At 37.3% G+C, this 22,969-nt stretch overlaps 1 long non-coding RNA gene across 1 annotated transcript in view; it reads left to right on the forward strand.

Moving 5' to 3' along the window:
- The window catches only part of LOC308176279, a 247,241-nt gene extending 224,555 nt beyond the window's left edge, over positions 1-22,686 (forward strand). Inside the window, exon 5 of the long non-coding RNA XR_013938206.1 lies at positions 17,504-22,686. This is a non-coding gene — a long non-coding RNA (uncharacterized lncRNA). The remainder of the gene's footprint in view (positions 1-17,503) is intronic.
- The last annotated feature ends 283 nt before the right edge of the window (positions 22,687-22,969 follow it).

Genomic DNA, 22,969 nt, shown 5'->3' on the forward strand with positions numbered 1-22,969 from the left:
AAACTATACAGCTTTTGAAAGATTTCCCAGGACTTCAGAAGTACCTATAAAATCTTAAGTGTGCCTCTGATTCTACGTCCATGGCAGCTCTGGCTTCACAACCCAGTGTTATGAAAAACATGCTGAACAAAACAGAGAAATGAAGAGATGTACTATTCCCAGTCTGAAAGGTAAGGGGAAAAGCAGAGGCAAATTCCACCTGAGTAGAGGTGGAAGAACCCTTAGCAGGTCCTAGATTTCAGCTCCTAGTGAGTGATTTTACTCCGTAAAGCACTTCTGAAATGTGGGTTGCATATCTGAAAGGGTTCTTCAAGGTGTCTACTGTAGAAAATAAAAATAAGAAAATATAATTATTTACTCCCACTCTAAATTATTTTAAAGCTTTCTGACTTATCAGAGTGTGAGAGTACAACTGCCAGCCATGCTCTTTTCATTAGGCCTGATCTGAATGGAAGCCTTTTCATCTTCAGTGAGCTTTTAGCAGATGCCCAGAGATATTCTGATACAAGATTAGGAAACAGAAACTTGCAACATATAATCTGGCTCTGATTAGTTCTGACTGTCCTCTCGACTTTCTGTTTCAGTAAAATTAATAGGGATTCTGCGGTTTACCTTCCAGGCATGTTGTAAAAATTAATTCTTTGATGCCTCTTGTAGATGGACAGAACTGTAACTGCTGATTGTTAATATCCTTAGATTCAGCAAATATTCAAAGACTTCTTTTCATGGAGCTATAGATTTCAAGGCCAGAGGGCCTTGATCTTGTCTGTGATTAGCTCAATTATTCTGCTTCCTTTTATATCACTTTCAGACCCTTTAATTGCAGTTGTAAATTGTTTTGAAACAACAGTTAGAGATGCTTCACAACAGTTAGGAATGCTTACTGAAACATTCTAAAATAAGGTACATTAGCATACATGCATATGTTTTCATACCTATGTATGCTATGGGTAAACTAGTGAAATCACTAGTTGAATGATTTAGCAATAAATGATTGAAATCAGTAGTTTAGTATTTTTTGTGACTGGTAGTCTGCATTGCAAAACAAAGATTAAAGGACTTGGCAGAAGTCTTGCTCTCTGATACCCTTTCACTTTCCATTTCCTTTGTCCTTGGAGATTGTCATAATGCAGCTCTGTGCTTTTTCAGCTAGACTTTGCCAGATGTCTACTTCTTGCATATATTTGGAAGAAGTTAAGCTTAATTTAATTGTGCCCCAATTCAAGAGAGTATCCCTATGCTGGCAAGTTGATTAAGCATGGCGGTAATTTTAATTATCTTCTTATCTCTCACTGGAGTGCAGTTAGTGGAGCTGATGAAGTTAACCCCATAGATAAATACCCTTTTTAAACTGGGGCCTCAGACAAGAAGGATAAAGCTTTCTTTTCAACAGCAAAAATTGGTCTTCACCTGTCTGAAGCCATTTCTTCTTCACTTCTCTATCCATCTGCAGATCACTTCCTTCAGAGGGCCTGACATTACAGTTGAATCACCTTTATTACTGCCTTTTTTTCCCTGATAGTTTTGCACCTGTCTGTGATTCATTGCTGTCTTTTACCTATGACAATGCTAAGCTGGCTGCTTATGCATTTTTTTTTTTTTGCCAGCTGTTTCCCTCTCCACATGACTAATTCTATTGTGTGGGTACAATAGAAATGGCACAAAGCCAGCATTTAAAAGATGCCAGTTAGTACATTAAAGATTTGAGAAGGCACAGTGTCAGTTTTACATGCCACTTTCATGGTAAAATCATACAGATACATGGGGCTAACATTTCATTTAATAATCAAACATGTTAAGATAACATTTTCAAGCATTGCATTTAAGTGTCTTGTAACTCATTTAATTTTCTCTCTGAAAAACCCTGTCAGAAGCCAGCAGGAGAAACAGCAGCATAATTTAAATGTCACTTTGCTTCCCAGTAATGACTTTCATATTCAGTCATTCTACTCCAGTGACAAAGCTCACATCTCTGCTAGCATGTTTCTGTTCATTTAGCCCTGTTTTCAGCTGGGTGTGCTTGAGTACGCTTTTATATACTTAATCTGGGCTTTAATTAACACAAAAAAACTAGCCTAGAGAGAAGAACAGAGAGGGACTCCAAAAATGAGAAGGTCATTCACAAAACAAAGGTAAAAGATTCTTACTGTATATAAATTGTAACATCCCAGTCTGCAGCATCTGAACTTTTCTTGCATTTTATGAATATCAAGCCATTTGCAGGCTTTCTGTGCATCTCAGATATTTAATACATGTAACAGGATTCTTGCTTGCCTTTACACACACTCAGCATTCAGCTGCAGAGGCATTCAGTTTGCCCTGGATCTCCAACCTGGCAAAATGTCACACACAACCCAGAACGGTTCAGTTTAAGGTGACAGAAAAAATAGCCCCTGAAAGGCAGAATGCTGGTGGTAGTGATCTAGCAGCTTAATCCTCATTTTCTTATAAAGCTATTGAATGGACACAAGAAAGCTCAGCTTGTTCACATCCAAGGATGCTGGGGGAGAGAGCAAAATACTCCGCATAACTTGTAGGCCTTGAAACTGCTCATTTCACCCCAAAACGCTGTATAAAAATTATTCACTTTAATCCAAACTATAATTCAGACATACCTAGAGAGCCCCACAGCCTCTGCTTGAATAGCGAAAGGAAGCAACATATACCAGCTAAGAGGGACGAGTAAAGGAGAGTATTTTTCTCCCATGGAAATTCAGGCAGGAAGAATATTGTTACTGACAGCCCAATCTCACCTCTGGGATCAAACTTGCAGTCCTGCACAGCACTGAAACTGCCACATGAATTTCCTGAATTCCTTCATTTTGCATCTCACTTACAGAAAGCCAGCTCCAGTTATACAAAGACACAAACATACTCTGAGAGGTTGCTTCAGGCCTGAGAGAGATTTGTTCTAGTTATTGATTCCTCATTACAATTTCTGCAGCCCCTGAGATATCCTTAGAGATCCAATGTTAGAGTACTGGCCAGGCCAGACCTTGCTTCACTTTTAAGAGCGATGCAGTTTACATCTTAAGGGAATATTGATCTACTGCAAATCATCTTTTTTTGTTTCTTTCAGGCAAGCTGAAACTCTTGAGGAGAGAGAGACAGGACAGCAAAAACCTTTCCCAGTGCCTATGAAAAACATCAGAATATAATAATATAGCTTTGAAAACTTACAAAGTGAACCCAAAACTTGATAGCAAACATAATAAGGAAGGGAAGCTCATAAATGAGGAATACCATTTATATATGGAACCTCTTCTTAAGAGATCTTGAGTAGCATCTGGCACAACTAAGCCCTTAAAATATCACGACTGTTAATTTGTTTACAAAGGACTTAAGCCAGAATAAAAAGGGGAAATGCTAAAGGATAAAACCACTGAAAAGCATCTTTCCCTCTTGCTGGTAAAAAGATTTCAATACAGGTGTTTTCGGCCTGTTACTGTTGCCGTCAACCAATATCAAAAGCAGCTGGCAGTGCTCTCATCACGCAAAAGTTCCAATCAGATATCTCAGTATATTCTAATTACTGTAGTAACACCTGTTGTGGTCCTAAATGACTACCTTATCACAGCAGACAGGCCTGCCTTCTATTTAGCTTTTATTGGCTCTTAAATTTCCGCTTCCTCTAATTGCATGTCTAGCTTACCAACAAATTTAGGAGTCCATATCTATTCTTTCCCACCTCATGCTTTAATCCTCTGTACTACGTTAAAGGTTTTGCTGCCATCTCTCACCTGTGCTTTGATTACGCCTATCCCACTTCACCCAAGACAGCAAACTTTCTTTTCTATTCACATTATCACTTGGCCAAGTGATTCATCCAAATGATGGCTTGCTATGCTGGCTTTGCTGCTGACACCCATATACACGTACTTATCAGCAGCTCTACCACAGAAATGTCATTTCTAAACACCTGTTCTTTGCTATTGTGCCCCATATCAAAAAAGGTTTTTTTGCACAGAAGACAGCTAAGGATTGTACATGCTCTTCCACTCTTGTATTTATACCCACCAAAAGCAACTGCCAATCATTTTGCAAAGATGCTGCCAAGCACTAACTGTGGCACTGAATTGACTCTTGTTACTTCACTCAGCAACAGATAATATATCACTTCTTTTCCTGATCTGGACCTGATTCAAATAATCTGGAGAGCAATACAAACTTTTCTTTTGAGTTCAGTAGATATTGGATCATATACCTAAAATGTGTGTTATTACTACTGAAAGCAATCATTTATACACAGCAAAGTATGCATAAAAGCAAACTACATTTTGCTTTCACAAGCACAGTGGTCAACACGCGGGAAGTTGAATCCCAGAATCCCAGAATGGCTTGGGTTGGAAGGGACCTGAAAGACCATCTCGTTCCCGCCCCCTTGCCAAGGGCAAGGACACCTCCCAGTAGACCAGGTTGCCCAAAGCCCCATCCAGCCTGCACTTATGCATTTAAAGTAAATAAATACATAAATCAACAATCTGAGAGCAGCAGGATTGTTGATTTTTCTCCTCCATAAATAGAGCACTCTTCCAGAGTATGAAACCTCTAGTTGCAAATTCTAGTGACTTAAACGTGAGACTGACTATAAGAAAACATAATGGTTGAATCATTTTCATCATCCAACCTGAGAAAACTGCAATACCTGAGAAAATGGTGAGGGGCTTATGAATTTATCTCACAAGACCGATCTGCATTATTATAAGACACATTAGAAAAAAATGTTTTCACTCCCACTCAGATTCTGAAGTTTTCCATACTCCTTCAACAAATTTTCTGTTATATAATTAAATATTTATATATAACATAGATACTTTTAAGAAAATGTCCTTAAGGATAAGCTGAATATGTAAGTTATGTATCTTTTCTTGTTCCCAGAGATAAGAGTAAACCTACAATCATAATGAATGATCACTTATGAAGGAGAGGAATTTATGTTTTGGACCACAGATGGTGAAAGCATTAATTGCTTAATGATGATTTACAGTTGGAATATTGTATCCCTTTTGTCTCTTGTTATTTCTCAAAACAAACTCTTTTGTCACATGCATTTAAAATACTTTATGCTTATGATAATCCATTCATGCTGTTGAGTAAAATCTCTTTGTATGAATGCTCAACTACTCCTTTTCAATTAACGCTGACTTAATGACATCCCAGACACTAATACTAGATTTGAGACCATTGACCACTGATTTTACAATGAATTATAAGTTGAAACAACTAGATGATGAAGGCCACATCCCATATACTTCCAGAGCTGTACAATAAAATGATATAGAGATATGCATATGCGAGGCATTATGTAGCTTCTGTGCTCTGGGATCATGTAGCCATGAGTTCAAAAGGAAGTAGTAATTCATATAATTACCACTCCTACTTGAGATAGAAAAGCAGAGGAAAAGACACACTGCACATTCTTTAAAGGAGAAAGTGTAAGTTGCAACTAAGACACTAAGTTTAAGCTTGATCCTGCTTGGTTAGTAATAATATTTTATTTTGGATTGTTACGATTTTGCACCCACATCGATTTTTAATTAATTTGACATGCAGACAAAGCAACCTCAGTTCCAGGGATGGAAAGTGCCATGAGTATATCTAAACTGGGGGACCTAGGACTGCCTTCCAGACCAAAGTTAAGCAGCCCTGTCTGGCTCCTGACTTGAAATCAGACCCAGGGCACATTGCTCTGGCCTAGCTGCTGCAGGTCAGAAAGCGTCAGGCTGATGAGGAGCTGGCTAGAACCATAACATGCATTTTGGAGCATGCTGTCCTATAATTTTGGGCAAATAGTACCAAATGGAATTTTGAATCAATTCTCTGCCAATTAAGAAAAAGATTATGTTCAAAAAAGGGTCGGATCAAACATATTACAGTTTGGAAGAAAGACAGTTTTCCGTAGCAGAAGACTACACTTCTGTCTATTGTCAACTTTATTTTTAGATGTCCAAACCAAATTTAATAGAAACTATCTAAGCTCTCAAAGTAAAGAATTCAGAGGAGGTTTTTTTTATAGATTCATACACAAAAGTACAATTGCTCCCCTGCAGCAGGATTTTTTTTTTTCAATCTTTTGGCTTACCCAGCTCTTTAAATCATTCCAGGCTGGTTTCTCTGCCATTGTTATTCATTTTGACGTTGCCTCTCAATTGAACACTGGATTCTGGTGATCACCAGCATGGAGTACTATTGTGATACAGTGGGACAGAGGCTGGGCTTCCTGCTGAAGGAATGGCCGTGGTAGTTACATATGCTGATCCAAAACATTTTCACATGCATATACAACACAAAATAGCCTAGGATATAAAAAGCCCATTTTAGGCACATAAAGAAATTATGTCTATAACATTACCATGTAACACAAGAGGTCACCTGTTTAAATGACTGTATTACACAAGGAAAAAATAAGGGTACCTCCTCTGTATACAAGCAGTTTTCAGTTGCAGCTTTAGCATTAAATTTGCTACATTTTTTTTTCCTCGTTCTTTGGCTATTTATACAACTGCTACCTTCTTTTTTTCTTTTTTTCCCTTTTTTTTTAAAGATGACTGTGTTTTACACATGCCACAGCTTTTACATGAATGTATGTTCTTGTTGTTGTTGTTTTGTCTAATCTATTTTGTTACCTGTATGGATAAAATTAATAGTGAATGTTGACTTATTTCATAAACTATATTAAGCCTTTGAGGAAACTTCAATGTACTCATATGGAGAAGCAATATAGAAAATATTCACTCTATCATGACATAGAAATTACAATTCCAAGCTAGAAATAAATGACATTCCAGAAAAAGCAGAAGGAACAACATTTAAGGAGTTAATAATGAACCACTTGTCTTCATTTTCAGATCCTTTAATCCTGCTATTGTGCAGTTTTCACACAGTGCTAAATTGAATTACTGCATCATTTTTTACAATTTCTTCATACAGTTGACCCAGTTTATAGCAGGTTTGAAAGCATTATCATTGCTTAAGGTTCAAAGATGCTGCAGTGTATTGCATTACAAGTCAATCACTGCAGAAGTATTTTGATGTGCTTTTGCTTTCGGATATAGAAGAACAGATATCCAAATGAAGGATGGTATTTCATTTTATCATAACAATGTCACATAATACAGCATGCCTTTTTTTATACAATATGTATAGTCTCATTTTTCTTGTATTTCTTTCTCTGTTTCTAGTCCTAATAAAGTGAATCCTCAGTTTATGCCTCCCAATGACTTTATTAACTTGGGCAAGAAGAACATTGATGAAAGTTCTAACATGTAGCTTTTTACTATTGTGTAGCAGATATATTTAGTTGGATACCACTAAAAAAATATAAAAATGAATGCTGGGTTTCTAAACATTATACCTCTTCTAAAAGGCTCCAAGTGAGAAATTCTTTATCTGAAGTTTTCCTATTCTCAAATGCAGTATTTTTTACAGCTCTTTTAGAACATAAACATGGTGCTCAATCTAACTACGTTTTAGGCTGTGTGTTTTAAGTAAAGCATTTCATTTTCTCAAGGTCATTCTTTATGCTTCAGGTGTTAATTTGTGTTGTTCTTGAAGTATTCTTACTATTGATAGTAGAGTCCTTGGTATATGTTATATTGAAGTATTGCTAATGTATGAACTGTAACATTAAATTTTTAATCTAATCAATCAAATGGCATGCATATGCAGTAGATGTTTGGCTTTTACTAAGATTAATTACCATGTGCTGTGAAAACCAACTCTGTAAGGTGAAATAGCACATGCACACAGACACACACAATAAGACAAAAAGAAAAGAAAGCAAATTGTGCAAAGGGATGAGCACTGTAATAAGTTAATGACTACTTCTGTCATTCAAAACATATGCATAGCCTTTAAGACAACACAAAACAAAGATTAAACGCATGTTAAATCAACTATCTATTAAAGCATTTAGAGCTCTTCTCCAGATTCTACATGAAAATTATGCAATCTGTTGCAAAACTAAACACTTGTCTCCCAGATGGTGCTCAGAGTCTGTCTGAGCAAACACTTCTTCCATGCTCTGCGTAACAAATTGTGCATATTTTTGTTCAGTGTGCTTCATTTTATGCATTTGAGGACTTTTACACTGCACACGCTACGTAGAGATTACTAAATTTGCATTGTAAAATCCAGTAATGTTGTATTTATATAACTGATTGCAGTCATGAAGTGGAAGATAAGATACTTCATCATGGAAAATGGCAGCATCTCCCTTCTTGCTGGGTTGAAGTTTCAAACTTCCTCTGTTTACCGCACATACTGATCTGGGTTGTAATTCTCAGAGGTCATTGATAGCTAATTGCTAATAATAAGTAGCTAATTGCTTTTTTTGACCTGTATTGCAAAGTTTCTACGATAGTGTTTTGAGGGGTTGTTTCACCATGCCAAAAATGGTTATGATTGAAGTGGGAATAGCATTAAAGCTGCAATAATGCTTATATAACTTTATTAGAAGGTACATTTAGTGGTGGACTTGGTAGTGTTAGGTTGGTGGTTGTTGGACTTGATGACCTCAAGGGTCTTTTCCAACCTAAATGATTCTATGATTATTCATGCACTAACAACATAGCGTGTACCCTTCTGGCTGGGACTCTGGTCCAGCTAAAAACCTAAGAAAACATACTAAAGTCTGAGAAAGTCAACTGCAATTGATTAGGCTTCAATTTATTTATTTTTTATCTTACTGCATTTATTTAATATTCCCTCTGTTTTGATTTCTGCCTGTTGTAAAATGTGAGTTCCCTGTTTCACAGGAGTGAAGATAAATATGCTGCTGTTAGTGAATTACTTCAATATGTGTTATGGGACTAAAGATGCACCTGAGATTAGCGGACATTCCTTTTGTGGAGAAGTCCATTCTGATAACCATTTTGTAACAGTTTCTCCAACCTTACCCTGAAGGCAAAGCAAAGTAGTTTTCCTGTTGTGATTTAGTCAGCTCTCTGATTTAAAAGGAAACAAAAATGCAGGGGTATCTATTTTGTCTCAGTATCATTAGATGTGACATGTAAGCCTTCATGTTTGAAAAGGCAAAGGTGCTCACATGCATAAACTGAATATAAAACTTAAGCAATGAGGGAACTTGCAATATATTACCCTGATGCTCTGTAGTATGTCTTTATTTTGCCTTGTTCATTGTTTTAGCTCCTGTCACAGAAGAAACGTGTATTAAATGAAAGAAGAACTAAAAAAAAAATATTAATCTCTTTTTAGACTATTTCTGTAACTTTTTAATTAAAAAATACTTGTTTCCACTCATCAGCATAATTTTTGTTAAATCCATAAGGCTTTAGAGGTATTTTTATATAACTTCAGATATTTTACTTACTTATATGAAACATGAAATTTTTGAAGGATGAAAATAGTGAAGTTCAAAAGTTGGGTGCATGGAAATTACCTATAAAGCAGCAACACTGCAGGACATTTAACTGGCAAGCCCTCCAAAGCATACTTCCTCCTTGCCTTCAAAATGCCAAGGGAGACAACTGGCGTGCCAGATAGTTATACTTGTATGATGCAAGAGAACAGAGTCAGCTTGAAATTTAGATCTGGGCTCAGTGCAGTCAGATCTAAGTATTGTCGAGTACACTATTCCACAACAACTCTTGACAATTGATCTGGTCTAGTGTTTTAACCACCTGCACTGTAGAGAAATTTTCCTTAGAAATTTAGGAATTCTTTTGCTACAACAGGTATCTGTTACTTTGTACCTTTTTGGTGTAAAATATGACAAGAATCTGGACCTAATTCTCTAGCTCTCCTTTAGCTTGTTGGACTGATACCAATCACCCTCTTGTTCTTCATGTACCTGGAAATGCTTTCCAGGAGTCCTTTCTTAGGGACTGAATTGAAGCTTTACAGCCAACATGTTCTCAGACCCTCCTCATCTGTTTTTAAAAATGGGCATAACATTTCCCTTTTCTAGTCCCTGACTACCATGACAGCAACCTTCCAATGTCATCAGGTAGCTCTTTCAGCATCTTTGGATGGTCCTCATTCAGCAACATGGACTTGGAGACATTTAAAACCAGACTGGACAAGGCCCTGAGCAAGCTGCTCTTGTTGACCCAACTTTGAGCAGGGAGAGGTCAGACTCAATCTCCAGAGGCTCCCTTCAATCTCAACTAGTCTCTGATTCTGTGTATTTGTCCACCTTATTTAAGTGGTCCCTAACATTCTACTAAATCCACACTGTGTTTGTATAAGTACATTTTGCATTGCAAAGCAGATTGTCCAGCTTCCTGAATAGAGCAGTCTAACACTTCATAATCTGTGCAATATGATATGCCTGTTTTAAATTTATGAAGCTGTAAACCAATTTCCTGTACTAATAAACACCTCTTTTTTTTCATTCCCAGTTATCCTCCTTTTAAAATTACTGCACTGCCTTGCTCTCTCTCTCTCTCTCTCTCTTGTCCTTGTCTTGTAAGAAAGAAACGGGATGAGGAGGGAGAAGAGGGTGCAGAGGGGAGGGGGGGAAGGAGAAGAAAGAAAAGAAACAGCAGCTCATATAAATAAATGATATTTGGGGAGAATCCAAGATCAACAGACCAGCAAGCCCACTCATTGTTCTTTATAGTTTTGGCTCTCTTCCAACCCCTCTAGGTTTCTCTCTCTTTCCAAACTGCTTTCTGCATTCTCACATATGTTATAGAAAGTATTATGATTTCAGAGAAGTACTTTAATTTTAATTTTATAATAGCTTGATCTGCAAAGGAAGTTGTCCAGTTTTTAATGGAGGAGAGGAGGAGAGCTTGTTGCTCTGTCGCTCCTTAATGTATGTGTAAACTTGATTATTCTTAACAGAAGATCCATATGTGTATAGTATCACTGGAGGAGAAATGGATGCCTTTTGCATATAGTTAGTGGGCATAATTATCTGTGAAATTGTTTGGGTTTGCATTCCTCTGGCAGTACAATAAATATTTCAAATCCAGCAAACATCAGGCCTGCTGCCATTTTCACAGTGAGAAGCAGAATAATGTAGCTTTGCATTTTGTCACAAAAATGATCCATTTTTCTAATGCAGCAAAAAGCAGGTAGGGAACTGGTATAAAAAGACATTGATGTGGATGAATGTATCTGTATTTTTAATAGATTCCTTCTAAATGTGATAAATTTTGAAAATTACTGATAGAATCTGCATAGCTACTAGAATACTTCAACCCTTCTGATCTGTCAGGCTATAGGTTGGAAGGAAGTTCATAACTTAAAAGCTTACGGCATAAAAGCTCAATTAATGTAATCATTATTGGAATAATTCTCCAAGTTTAACACAAGAAAGCCCAACTCTGTCTTTCACACGACAGTTATCCAAGCATCTACCTAATGTACACCTTTGCACAGCAGCGCTTGCTGTGTGTCCAGTAGAAACCAGATGCTACCTGGTTTGGCACAGGCAGTGCTCTGCCAGGGCTTCCCTTCATGCCACCGTGGCCTGAATGTTCAAGGACATTTTCGAGGGGAAGCTCCAGTCATCTCCAACTCCTCAGGTCCACTAGCCAAGCTGGAGTGATAGGGACATCACAGGAAACATTAGGACAGTTGTGAGAACAGCATGAGACCATCCTCATCCGATTTAGAGGGAGCCTGAAAAGGACCTGCTCTTGCTGCTGCTGCTTTACCTGCTCCTGACCGATTCCTACAGAATTTCCACAATTCCAGTAAGGGTTTGCAGAAATCAGAGTTGGAAGAGAGCCTGGGCAGCACAGACTTACACACGGGTGTCGCTCATTATCACAGAACTGTAAGCAACCGATGCATGCAGGCCCAGGTCTCCGAGTGAACTGGGTGTTCGTTCATCCATGGCTTTGTAGGCTGTTACATTTTTGCCAAAAGCGAGAAAGCCAGCAAATTCCATGGTGCCACGAGGAGCAGCCTTACAGCAGTGTTGCCTGGGAAAGCCTGTGCATTTTGGGTTATTCGGGGACATTCATTTGGCTTCAAGTCAGGGATCAGGCTCTGGAAGAACGCAGACATACTATGGTGTGACTACATAAAAGTGCAGATTTTTCAAGACTAACTGTTCTTTTCCTTTTGCCTTTCATAGTTAAAACTGAAGCAAGCTGATCATTCAAATGAAAACTACATAGTCTAAGAGATTACCTACGTGCATAAAGATGGATGGAAATGGGTACATTCAAAAACATTTGAAAAATTGGAGTCTTTAAACTTTTCTGCATTTTGTACTTCAAATTATTAAACATATTTTTTCTCACTGGTAACGTTGTTTAAACATGTAAATGTGAGAGGCAAGCCGTAGTTACTGTTAAATGTGTTGCAAGACATGCATCTTCAAGCAAAGAAGGAAGGTTGTCAGCAAATGCCGATTCTGGGCTGCAAATGCAGCTCTGAATGCCAGGGACTATGAATGGGGAAGAAAAAAAATCAATCTGAGACTGAGCCAGGCTGACTCAGACCAGCTCCAAGCTGAGACAAACTAGCTCAGCTGAGCATATCACTACAACAGGTACCTAAATAAATTATGTTTAAAGCTCCTGTATATCCCAGCTATCCCCATGCTTGCTCTTTTAGGACTTTTCCATCTGTAGATGCAAGAAGCTTTCATAGAGACGTATATTTAAATTCTCACTTTGACTCCTACTTTTCATTGCTTTCACTGCATCCCTAATAACAACAACAATCAGATAAAGCTGCTCATTTGACTTTCAGAGTCAGTGCTCAGTAGGGCTGGAAATGTGCAGTTTTGGGATGCAGTCTGCCTTTCAATGCTAGGAAGTGCTTGTCACCATTATTAATTAAGTATGACATTTACTCTCTTCATTGGTTCTAACCATGCACACCATGATCTCTGTAGCATATAAATATTGTAATTTACAGATGGGTGAAGAACAGATTTGCAGTTTTAGGATTTATGTGGGTTGGGGTTGCTCAGTGAAAATTCTGGCTTTTGGGGGGTTTATTTTGGGGTTGCTTAACTGTTCTGTGGAAAAGAAAATCTGCCTGCTGACCAGTTCTGATATACAGTTACAGAGCTGTGCAAATGCGTCTAGCAAAACTGAGATGCAGTCAAGCTGGCAAATTCTACAAGCTCTGGTCAGGTGCTTGTGTAGCATGGCTAAAGAAAGTGTCCTCTGTTGTGAGTCTTTGTTTCTGACTAATTCTAAATAAAAAATTTATTACAGAAATCTGTGAAGTTATATAGATACACATATAAAATATGGTGGAAGGAAAAGATATTTGTACAAGTAAGCCATCAATATGCTGTCTTGCTAGTTAGCCAAGTGAATCATAATTTGCCATGCTTTTCAATATGTGTGAATTGCAAACAGGCCACAGTGTGCTTGGAATTTTGCTGGCAGTTTGGTAGCTAAAGTCATAGAAAATAAATAGTGTAGCAAGCAGCTTGAGGGACATTCAAAAGGGAGAGATTTGTAAGAACTGATTGCTGGTACTGATAGCCACATGTCATAAACCTAGTTTTATGTCTCTATTTACATATTAATTGTAATTCATCTATGGCATAATTAAAGAGGCTCAATGCAGGATTTAATACAAAAATACGTGTTTGCCAGACATCAGTGGCATCAACAACAAGCTGACATCTTTTGAGGACTGGCACTGGGTTCACTTAAGATGCTGTGATGGTTTCTATCGCTTGATTTTTGTGACATGTAATTGTCTTGTTAAAGGACTCTCTCACTACAGCTTTTCGGAGTCATTTACAGGCATTTATTAAATAGAAATGAGCATAAAATGAACAACCTAGAATACCACATTGTTAGTACTATTACTACTTCTGCAATTACTATCAAGTGTATTCAACGCCACAAATACATCTGAAGAGCTAGCTGTGTAAAAGGAGACGAGCATATAATAAAAGGGAAGAGCGGCAAAGAGAGACAGACCGTCACTCATAAAAGCTATTAAGTATGTGTTGTATTTCAGGCATGTAGCTAATTTCATTGGCTTCAGTCAGATTTTTGGAGTAGATCCACAGAGGAAAACCACATAAATATTATTTCTTACCTCCTCATTAATAATCGCAAGGAAAACAGGTAATACTTGTAGAAGAACAAAACAAAACTATGTAAATAGGACACCACAGAAGACAAAAAAAGCATTTAAGGGAGAGGTGAATGATGAGATCCATGGGGCAGACAACAGACATGGGACATGAGTCAGTCAGTGAGGGCACACTGAGACACAAAAAAAAAAAAAAAAAAAAAAAAAGAGAGATTGACCTTACCACAACAACTCGATGCAAATCACAAATGATAGTAACCCTCTCCATGATGTGAGGAACACAATACACCCTAAATGTACTAGATCCCACACATATATGTGCATGCTCAAGCCTTTTTACATTTCATATGGAATTTATTTTGGCTATTTCTAAATTTTGGCTATATCTAAAAAAAATGCCGCTTCTTAGCCAAATGTCTAACTTCCTTCTGTAGAGGTTATGTCTATTTTATGTCTATTTTAGTAACAGATTAAGGTATCTTTTCTTTCCATCAACTTAAGAGGCTGATACAACTTATAATAGTCAACATGAACTCCCTTGATTAATATTCCAAAAATATACTTAGAACCAATTCCACATGCAAAATCAAACCTGAACACGCTGTGGAGGGAGAAGGTACGCAGAACTAAAGTATCCATGAGCTATCCAGGACCCTTTCAACTTACTCCAAGTTCCAGACAGTAGACAGAGTATATAATCTGGGCCACTACATGTTGGGCTTTTTTTTCTTCTCGCTCTCATATCATTATGTTTCTATAGATGTGCACATTCTGATCTCTTTCTTGGTTCTTTAGTCAGTGAGACATTAAGTGTTTCTGCATATTAATCTCTCTCACACACACTCACGTGCTAATCTTCCAAGTTTTGTTCTCAGTTCTTGGTTCAGCTGTAATGAATATAAATTACAAATTTTGTACAAAAAATATGTACAAAATCAGAAATATGTATAGAAGATTCTCTGTGTAAACAGATGGATGCATGTTACATCCAGAGGTAGTATAATTCAAAGTTTCCTTACCTGTTTGTTTTTTTTCTTAGCAAAGAAAATTGAACTACATATAATAAAATTAAGAAAGGTTCAATAATTAATATAAAAATCTATTCAGATGAATATAATGATTTACATCAAAACCTGAATATTTAAAAATTAATAGAAAATATTAGCATGTGAATAATTGAAATCAGAGGAATGTATAATGAGGTTACACTTACTACAGTATATTAACCATTATCTGCAGCTTGATAGGAAAATGTTTTTAAATAGGATGTGCATTCTATAAGCCCCCAAAGCTGTGTTACTATTAAGCCAATGTGCTCCTTGAGCACACATACATGTGTACATCTTGTATAAACAGAAGTACAACATGCACTCCCACAGCAAGTTTCTTTGCCAGAAAATAGTCCTTTTATCAGTAAATCTGGAAGGGAAAAAAGAAAGCAATGAAGAGTGACTTACTACAAAAGAATAAAATTAGCACTACATATATGCCATTTTTTTCTGACTTTTTCACGTACTGTTTCGTTTACCTCTGAAGAATTTTTGGTGCATCAGTTCAGCAAGCTGGCAACAGAAACAACATAATGAATTTTTTTGGTCAGATGGTTTCTGTCTTCACACCTATACTGAAAGTTTTAACTTCCATCCATATTTATATTTGTCATCTATTTCTTCAATTCAAATGTTCTTTCAGAGAAGATTGGTTTCATGCAGAGAGAAGATAAAAATCAGAATGCTTACCTCACACGCAATAAATTCATCATATTTATTTATCCCCAATACATAGAGAAAAAAAGAGAAAAATAATCTCAGATGATAGTACCTAACATTTAATTTTTATTCTTTCTATAGCTGAAACTATAAAAAGGAGCTGGGGGGCTGGGGAGAAAGGGGAGAAGGAGCTTTTTGTTTTGTTTTGTTTTGTTATTCCAGTCTGTGTTATTCAGAGCTACAAACATTGAAATATTCATAATAGAAAGGTTACTAAATTGCTGTGGCCCAGAATCATGAGAAAATGTCTGACAGCATAATTATAAAGGGCCTGTTACAATGGCGCAGCAGACAATTGGTGTTACTGTTGTTTAAACAGGGAATCTGGAAAAAAAAAAAAAGAAAAAAAAAAGAAAAGAAAGAAAGTAACCCACATTCTTAGGTATAGGCACTCCTCAGTTAGAAGCAAGACAGGTTTGAAGCTTTTGTTTATTGCCGCATACTGAAATGCAGCAAGGTGGACTGCAGCAAAACCTTCTGAACAATTGGTAAAGATGCATAAATTACTGTGAAATGCAAGTCAAAAGAAATTGGCATTCAGGAAGGCCAGACAGCACAGACAGTCCATTATCCCTTTAACCACATAACTGACTCAGACACAACTGCCTGATCAATCTGAAGGCAGATGCTATAGCTAGAAAACTATTTTAACAGCTTGGCATCTGGGTGCTGTGATTGCTCAAAGAAAGAGGACGGGTACAATCCGATGAGGTGAACTGCAGCCTGCTGTGGACTCCAGTTTATAATTGCATATGCTTTCTTCATAGGAAACAAAGCAGGTAAAGGAACAAAGTGATTAGAAAAACACAACTTATGCTTTTGATTTAAAAATAAGCTGTACGGCTTGAGTTTCGCCTGTTAAGTCCTAGCAGAAGTTTTAATAGAAAACCTGCGCTAACACCAGTTTACAAATGCGTTTAGCACTAGGCCCTGATTCAGACAAGAACTTCTTGAGCACGTGAGCTCTCAGAAGGCCTACAGCTGAAGACAGCCCCATATGCCTCGCTGCGTCACTGACTACAGCTCTACCTCCCATTATGAACATTAAGCAATGATAATGTTGTCTGACTTATTTTAGTAATTTGTTCTCATCTTTCCCATGGATAGCAATGTCTCTACATGTTTTTCGAATTCTGAGCAAGTTATATATGTGCAAACATGGGACAAAATCAGTCCACAGACCACAAGTCTTATGGGTTCAGTAAGGATTTACTCTAGTTGAAGATCTGATCCTGTTAGGAAATATTTACACGGAGAAGTCAAGTATCTTTTTCACTTATTTGGAATTACATAGCATATGTAAAATACCTGTTTACTGCTTTGATTATGCCTATGTGAGAGAAATAAGAGATTTTTTTCTTGAAATATGAACGTGGAACAATATAAAGGGGCCAAAATAGCCCTGTTTCGTGTGGTTGTCTGTTAAAACTAAATGCTGCACAAAATGCCAGTGTCCAGTATTTTTGTCAGTGCTAAAAATGAAATACTGCTGCCCTTTCTTTGCCTCCCAATCTCAACAAGACTGTGGGTTTTGGTGTAATAATACAAGGTTACCGTTACATGAAGTTCAGTATTCTGGCTCCTGAAAGGACTGAGGAATTCTTGGTGTTATAGAATATCTTATTCCTCCTGTATGTGAATCCCTCTTAAGTTCTGATAAACGCTGCTGAAATTAACACACTCTTCTAAACTATGTTGACTGCTATATTTCTCTGTTGTGCTAAACTCATTTTTTCTGCTTTTAGATGAAAGCAGACCAGATTTTGCTGTCATTAGACATCAATGGCATTACATAAGACTTAGAGACTTGTCTTTTATCCTGTTACACCTAATATGCTTCAGTGCGGATGTGACCAGGGGAAAAACACCACAAGTTGAAGCTGTTTAAAGAACTTGCCTGTGTAAGAAAAAGAGTAACTGATGGTCTTCAGTCACTGCACTTCAATAAAAGTGTAATGCTGTCAAATCATAAAATGGCTGAGCTCTGCCATTTAGTTCACCAAAGGTGCATATTCTTTTTTTCTTTCCCTCTGTCAATTGACTAAAGCTACTTACTAGTTGTAAGTATTTTCTCTGTTACTAACCTCTGACTTTGTCTTTTCACTGTCTTTTATTTACTGAGATGTTTTTCCTGAAAATCAGAGAGCATATGGAGTCATGCTCTCCTCTCACTTGCATCCTTGCTGTTTGAGGCTTTCTAGAACCCCTATTCTAGAGGAAACAAAACAAAACAAAACAAAACAAAAAAACTCCTTAGCCTAAAAGGGTTTAAAATAAACCTATAAAGTAAGAGGGTTAAATTTGACCAGTTTGAGGTCAAAATATAAGGCAAAAAAGAAGCTAATATAAAGGAAACCTGCAATATCCTCTGCACCTATGTGATACAAGGTGGCTGGGAAACCCCTAGAAGGATGTCGGGGACCTGGGAGAGAGATACGAATACTTCAGGCTAGTTGAATCTGGAAACAAAATGCTATATGGGTAACTGAGAACAGGTACTAAAGATCTTCTATACTTAGCTATATGCTAACTAGAATGATAACTGAAGATAATTGGATATGTATGACTTGTTTAATCTGATACAATCAGATCAGAGATGTATTTTCAAGTAACACAGCACAAGCACTGGAACATTTGATTCTTAAATGACATACATTCAAGAATTAGAAAGAAAATTGACTGGAATTAGCTATTAGCCAGAATAACTATCATGGAGAAGTAAATGATAGTTAAAGGGCACGTGCTAAAGAATCACTCAAGTGAGATCTTAATTCTAGTAGTAAACCTGAAACTAGTGTGATTATTAATAGTCAGAAAAGTAAGAACAGGTATATAAACTGTATAGATAGATTGCTAGCTATGTGATTTTTATAAGTTCAATCACGTGTACAAAATTATTAGGGAGAATAGCATCAGACAGCCAAGCGGTGTCAGATATCCATAGCAAGAGCTGAAAGAATTGTTTAAAACTTTGTACACAGTAGGACAATATGATGGGGATAAAGGTGAAGGAAAATTAGTCATGACTGTATAATGCAAAGGACCTGTCCAGGTCCCTCTGCAGGGCCTTCCTACCCTCCGGCAGATTGACACTTCCCCCCAACTTGGTGTTGTCTGTAAACTTTCTTCTTCCACAGGTCATAAACTCTCTTTTTCTCTTGAATACACAGCAAAAGTTCCCTGTTCAGCCACGCCTCTGCTCTGTAAATTAACTTTTCTTCATTTGCCTACATCAAACTTACAGAAACTGTTAGCTACTTCTGAAAATGGCAGCCTTCCTCTTGTGCCTGAAATGCTGTATTTCTATTGATAATCACAGACATTCGCCAGCCAGCACATATGCCAGCAATAACAGTTCAGTATTAATGAAGTGTCTTTTTTTCTGCTAGCAATGAAATTCATTCTTGGCATTAGAACTCTGCCTTACATACTGAAAGTAAATAGAAAGATGAACAGAAATGCCATTTATTCATTAAAATTGCAAAATAGCAATTAAATCTCCTCTTTCTGAATAAATTTTTCCAAAGTATCCAAATAACAGGTAGTGGGAAACAGTTGTAGGATAAGGCTGATCAGAGGATAACAATTCCATTTTGTGGCAACCTCTGAGATTTTGAAACTTGTTTGTATTCAAGCATGTTCATTTGCACTCAAAAAACACCCTTCAAATATACCCATAGGAAAGAATAATCTGGATAAGGCTAGAAGTGAGAACCCTGTCACACGACAGAAAGATGAAGCCTCTGTGTCTCAGCAGTGAAATCAGGACCCCCACAGCATCCAACACAAGTATAAACAGCTATTCTGTCAGAGAGGAAGATGCTTTTCATCTGTCATTACAAATCAAGACAAATACTGAGTTAGTGTGTTATCTGCCTTGGCAATGGATCTGTTGCCAACCCAAACTATTTCTCAATAGAAATTTTAAGGAAACTAGGAGGTCTCCAGGAAACATTTCGACCACTCAGAAATCAACATGTTCTCTGACCATCTGTGGGCTGATAAAGTTGAATAGTTTGCTAACAGTCATCATCCATCTACTATTCAATGTTACAGTAACACTTCAGCTACAAGTGCTTGTCAATTGGAGTTAAGTGTCATCATCCCCCTAACACAATATGTAACACAAGTGTGAAAAAGTAAAGACAGTTTTTGAGATGACTCAGCTCCCGCAAAGCTCAGCCAGCAAAGACTCATTGCAGTGCATGTTTCATTAGCAACATTTGTTCTTTTTGACATGCTATTTTCTATACTTTCACTTTTCTCATAGTGAAACAGATCTGGCAGAGCCACTGGTCTGCACTTTAAACTTTCCCTGTGCAAATGTCTTTTTTATTTCCTAATGGATGCTCAGATGCTAAAAGGAGCATATGGGGGGGACAACAACGACGTGGTTCCCATAAGCAACCACTGGTACCCTACAGTGATTCTGACTGAGCTGGATGAATTAAAAAGCCCAAGGTGATATTCCTCTCTCTTCCCCCACCATCGCTTGCTATCATTCCATATGTTCCATCCTCTTCAGAAAAAGGTAAATGTCACTCTAAAGTAAGTAAGAATTTATCTCCTTTCTGAGAAAGACAAACACACCTGAAGAAGATAGGGAGCTCAAGATGTGGCAAGTGTTACTTATCTCATTACTCATGTATCAATAATACAACAGGTTAAAGCAAAAGCATGAAGGACAGATCACACAGAGGAGTAAGCAGGATACCGATAGAATTAAATATATTACCTATTAATACAAAGCCAGCTTCTACTGAAGTTGCATGGGCAACAATAATTAAAAGAAACAATACAAAAACCAAACAGCATTACTGAATCATTGCTGCCTAGTAAACCATTATAAACTACACTATTCATACGGTGGGACTTGATCCTCACAGTCTTGCTGTCATTTGGTATTTTACCTAAATAATGACTCCAAGATTGGTTTAAAAGTTTATTTCTGAAAGAGGAATTTAATTAAATATTCTAGGAACTGTAGTGCAGTAATACAGTGTGGATTTATATCTAAATTCTGCCTGGGGTCTCTGTGAAATTGCATCAGACTTACCATGTGTGTGTGGCAATCTAAATCTACTAAATTTAAATGATGGATAAGAAATGCTGAAGCTACTTGCTTCACCAATTTTCATCAGATCAATCAAAATAACACATGATAGCATCAGCCTTCTGAAATGGGAGATCTGAACATTTCAATTTTGCTTTTAAAACAGGAAATCTGTCAAGATACACTGATCCTTAGACCATGCTTTGATTTTGATGCCTTCTTCCTTTTGTTTCTTTCTTTTTCTAGTTAAAGAAATTTTACTGACAAATTCCCAATCAGGAATAGACCAGTGTCTGCTGACTCTAACGTCCATTCTCTTAGCGTTGAAACGTACGGAAACACACTGCAGTTGTGTACTGAAGGTATATAACGGCAGGGAATTAGCAGTTTCAATGAAGAGCACTGCAAAATCAGACACCCATGAGAAAGTCATTACAGTGCTTAAATGGGGACCAGGAGGACTGTTTTTCTAAAGACACAGTTGGATGCTGAACATAGACTTCAGAAGATGAGCCTATGAGGAGCTACCTGAAAATCCTGCCTTTGTGCCATTAATACTAGTGGGTGTTAAGTGGTGGTACGGCAAGGAGGAGCTATCTTCGCCTCTCCTGGCACCAGTAAAGCCTCAGCAGCAGCTCTCATCTGTCTTAGTGACCAACACAAAACCTGTGAATTGGGCCCTGGAATTAAAAGTGCTTTATATTTTTGAAATCACTAGTTAATAAATAAGGGGCCAGCAGATTCTACAAAAACCAAAGCAGTATAGTTCTGGGATTTATTGACCAATAAAACTTGTTATTGTGAACTGCAAATGGCTTCCTCTGTGAAGTTTTTTACACCAGTTTGGTGTTTTTTTTAACAACTCCTATAGGAAGAAATCCTTTTTCATTACATTATTAGTGTACCTGGGCCCAGATAAATGGACAGAGAAATGTGGTACAATCAGGGAACATTTAAGACAATAAGCCCCAGACAGCAATAGAAAGAGTGCATGAGGAAGTGCAAACAAACAAAAGACAGTCAACAGTGTGATCAGAATAGAAAATTTGGCACTTGTTACAGAAACAAATCTCAAAAGCTTTTTCAGCCTTATATTTGGCTGCTAGTGAATAAGATAAACAGGCTGGTGGGAGGTGAGCTGAGGGAATACAATGTGAATCAAAGCAGGCGGTGTTATTGCTTTGCAAGGCAATGGTTAGGCTTCATGTGGAGTAGTATATCTAGCATTTGTCATTCGTTCTTAGATAAGATATAATTTCTCTTGAAGGAATGTAGAACTGAGTAACTTAAATGATGCCAAACTTCAAAGATTTAAAATGTGAAGTCTGAGTGAGAAAAGTTATGCATATCCAGCCTGATAAAAATAAAGATGACAAATTTCTCTGCAGATTGGAAGAGATTTAGGAATTAGAATTAAGGCGCTCAGTCATTTTTCCTACTTTGCTTTTATCATTCCTCTTATTATCACATTAAATATTGCCACTCTGGGCAAATGGCACAGTGGCAGAAGTTCTGGAAAGGTGATCTCCTTTAGTAGAACTACAGAAAACAGTCATCATACATTCATGGGTTATTTTGGTCTGTGAAATATTCTTACCCAAAATTGGGATTAAGAGGGAAAGTTGGGTTTCCCGAACTTCTAAAAAATGTCAGATGAAGAATAGTGAAACATTACTTCAGTTGGATTGTTTTGTCTTTTAAATATTTCACCAATATATCCTTTATATTTTGAAACAGTGTATTTTGTTTTCATTTAGAAAACACTGACACATCAGCAGTTTGAAACCTTTCAGCATTTTTCCTGAAGCAAGAAGTTCACCAAAAGCTGTTTTTTCCCAAGCATTAACATTTTCCAAGGAAGAAAAAAATTCTCAATAGATCTATTTCAGAGCCACCCTATGCAGCCTGACACAGTTTGATCCAAAGGCCACTGAAGTTAATGAAATGACTTTTGTTGTTTTCAGGAGGCTTTGGGTCAAGCCATTTAATGACCAGAAAGGGACCGAAAGTCCTAATGTAGTATCCAGCAACAAAAACTGACTACTAGCAAAAAAGAAGTAGAGCTGCTCCGTAACTTGGAACATAACAGTTAGCAAAGTGACAAAGCAGGTTTGCAAAATTAAAGCATGGATGTTAGGAGTTCAGCAATTGCTTCTGA

This window comes from Anser brachyrhynchus (assembly GCF_964034855.1).
Source record: "Anser brachyrhynchus genome assembly, chromosome: 12".
Classification (NCBI taxonomy): Eukaryota; Metazoa; Chordata; class Aves; order Anseriformes; family Anatidae; genus Anser; species Anser brachyrhynchus.